Raw genomic sequence first — 3,795 nt, forward strand, 5'->3', positions numbered from 1 at the left:
TCTCATTTCTATTGTTGAGCTCCCCTGTTCCGTTAAGTCAATGTAGATGAAAGAGATCAGGAGAAAGAGAGAGACATATACATAAAGGGGTAAGAAAAAGGAGAGGGATGATGAGGAGTTCAAAGAGAGGAAGAGGAGGAGAAGAAATAAGAGAGCAGGTGGGAGGTTGATTGGGACTATGACAAAGAAGACAAGTTCTAACAGAACCAATGACAGTGATCACTAAGAAGAGAAGGAGGACTTCTGCGTCATTTGTGACAGAGGAAGAATTGTGCAGAGAAGAGGAGAGACAGGAGGAGAGGAGGGGCAAGGGATAGAGAAGTGAAAGAGAAAGGAGAGAGGTCATAGGAGAGGAAAAAGAGAAGAAGAAAAGAAAGGGAAAAGAGGAGAGAAAGGTGTAGGATGGAGAGAGGAAGGAGCCATGTAGGATATCTGGTTCACTGTGATGTTGCCTTTTCTCATTTCAGAACTGGAATTTTCACACTGACACCTTTTGGATTGAACGAAATATCATGCTGCCCCCAGAGGGGCTTCCATCCCCATAATCAGGACTCAGCTATATTCTGTGTACGTATCAGTGAACAAGAAATTGAGCTGATGTCTCCAGCCAGTACATAGACCCGAATAGCTTTATCATCCTTTGTTCACCTTCATGGATGTTTGGCATCATCGCACACCTTCCTAGAAATCCATTATAACCATTTATCTAGGAAGGAGTGGGCAGTGGATATATGTGTCTTATATTAGAAACATTGTCATTTGCTTTGTTTGAGGATGCTGACAATCCTACCCCTTTTCCTGATGTCTGGAGATACTAATACTATGCACTTTCCAGGCTGTTGAGTGGAGAAGGGAAGAAGGACTAGGGTGGACTCAGGAACAGGGTGTGTGCTCAGTAGGTCTGATGTCCTGGATACATCCCCAGGAACATGGTGAAAAGAAGTAACTGACAAAGCTTGGACTCCATTCGCTTATTCAAGATTTATGACATGTTAATTTGTTCTTCATCATTGTCTGCTACTAAGCATAAGTTGGTGATGTGGATGCCAAAGAAAGGGTCAAGTAAGATAGGTAAATTAAGCATATTCATCCCAGAGTATTGATTCAAAAGCAAGGTTCTCAGGTGCCTAGGGAGATGATTTCTTCTCCAACGTTGTGTCTGTGATAATATATTTGGCATGATCAGACCTCAGGGCTTAAGGTCAGTCTCAGATCAATGAGATTCTGGCACTTTACTTCCATCAGTCTGGACTTTTCTATTCAGTTTAATTCAGATAAAAACATAGTACCATTGTGAGAAGACAAGAGCCCTGTCCCATAAAATTTGTTAAGAGGCAGGGATACAGCCAAACAGATTCAAGGAAGACTGAGATCCTAGAATCAGTGAGCTAATTCCAAGAGGTAGAACCCTGTGTCTGTATATATAAGTATCATAATAAATGTATATGAGCATTTGTAAAATCTTTGCGTTATACTACTGATCCTAACAGGAAATTGAGACCTAATGACATTTCAAGTGTCTTTATAAAACATGTATACACATTTATATTTCATTATGTTTATTTATGCAATTTCATTGTGTAGTCTTTTAAAATTAGACTCTGTTTTTATTTTAATTCTGTGTCTCTGGATTTGCACACATGAGTTTAGTGCCTGTGTGTTACAAGAGCTCTTCAGATGTGCTAGATCTGGAGTCAAGCAATTGTGCACTGCCTACTTCCCTGCAAGAGCAGCAGGTGTTGTTAAGCACAGCAGCATACTACAGTGCCCATTGTGTGGTCTCATGGGTCAAACCAGCGTTTTCAGCTGATGTGGTCAAGGACTTTCTAGCAGATGTGTTCAAAAACACATAACTCTAAATTGGGATATGGTTAATGCTTATATACTATGATATTGAAAGATACTGCGCACTTTTAAATTAATTATCTGGAACACCAGTTCCCTGTTTCCTAACTATAAAATCTTCTTCTGAATCTGGCCATGGTGGAACACACACACATCATCAGTTCTTGTTCAGTTGCAGCAAGAGTTTACCAATCTGAGGCCATGTGAGGTTGTGTCAAGAGTTTCAGACTGATAAATCCCTGAACGTGTATGCCAAGTGAGCATCCCCTCAAGGCCTATTAGGTCACCTTTGCCATCTGATTGGAATAATGACTCTAAAGCTACACTGAACTTTTTGGCTCTTTTGATAAGGAACTATTTCCCAAGTGAGTCTGGAAAATAGATAGCAAAGATCCATGCAGAGACACTGACTCTGATAATGAGGAGAACTAGGTTGAAGTCTTGGGTGCCAGAACTTTTTTTTATTATTATATTTCTATTTTATGTATTTTTATTTTTAATTTAAATTACAAACAAGGTTGTTTCACATGCCAATCCCAGCTCCCTCTCTCTTTTCCCTCACCTCCTCAAATGCCATCCCACCAAACCCCCTTCCCCATCCCTCAATCCCCACTCCTTTGCCCAGGGAGGGTGAGGCCCTCCCTGGGGTTTTTCGATAGTCTGTCATTTCATCTAGAGCAGGGCCTAGGACCTCCCCCAAGGGTCCAGGCTAAGAGAGTATCTCTCACTGGGTGATGGGATTCCAAAGTCGATTTGTAAGCCAGGGATAAATATTGTTTCCTACCCAAGCCCCATCGATTGCCTTTGCCTCCTCACTGACACCTACATTCAGGGGGTCTGGATCTGTCCCATGCTGGATTCCCAGCCATCAGTATGGAGTTCAAGAGCTCTCCCTTGGTCAGGTCAGTTGTTTCTATGGCTTTAAGAAGCCCAGGCTTGACCCCTATGATCCGTAGTCCTCCCTCTCTGTCACTGGGTTCCTTGAGTCCAGCTCACTGTTTAGCTGTGGTTGTCTGCCTCTGATTCCATCAGTCATTGGTTGAAGGTTCTGTTTCCCAGACTCTTTGGCAGTGGGACTGTAGTCTGGCACTCCCATGATCCATGTCTAAAATCCATATGTTAGTGAGTACATACCATGTTTGTCTTTTTGTGAAAGATCTTTTGACATTGCTTCTAATGACATCAGGATTTCACCTCTAGGCTGCGAAATATCTGCCTTCATGGAGCATCTTGAATCACAGACTTACTACTGGGGATGTGGCTCCGTTGAGGGAGTGCTTCTCTTTTGAGTGCTAGGACCTGGAGCTATTTCTCAGCACTGCTGAAATAAGCCATGCTGGTGTTTGGTTAAAATTTATCACCTGGGAGATAGAAGCAGGGGGATAATTTCAGGACCCTCCTGGTTATCCTAAGGCTATGTGTTCTAACCTGGAACATACAAGTCTCTCTTTTGGTATAAAAAGTGTAAGTTGTTTCACAACAGTTTTCCATGCCTTAACCACATTTTCTGTTCTCCAATTGCAGGACTGCAGTCATGTCACCTTTCAAAACAGCAGGGTGACCATCACGGATTTGCGATGAGTAAATCAAAGCACACACCCACCTCAGTGGGAATGTGTGTGTGTGTGTGTGTGTGTGTGTGTGTGTGTTTTGTGTATATGTGAGTGAATGTAGGGCAGTGTATATATCTGTATATATGTTATATCTGTGTTATGTATGTACGTATGGCACACTGTGCTCATTCACAGAGCCCAGATGAACTTACTTTTATTACAGTTTTAGCAGTTAGGAAAAAGCATGGATATAACAGAAGATTGTGACACATCAAGAGAAGAGCTCTTGAAGACACATCCTGAGTCTACATGTGAGAACACAAAAAATTTGTTTTACTTACAAGGTGAGGTGACTGATTCTGTCATGTGAGTAAGATCTTTCTGGAATAATGCACAA

The sequence above is a fragment of the Mesocricetus auratus genome, unplaced genomic scaffold (genome assembly GCF_017639785.1).
Source record: "Mesocricetus auratus isolate SY011 unplaced genomic scaffold, BCM_Maur_2.0 Super-Scaffold_100054, whole genome shotgun sequence".
Lineage (NCBI taxonomy): Eukaryota > Metazoa > Chordata > Mammalia > Rodentia > Cricetidae > Mesocricetus > Mesocricetus auratus.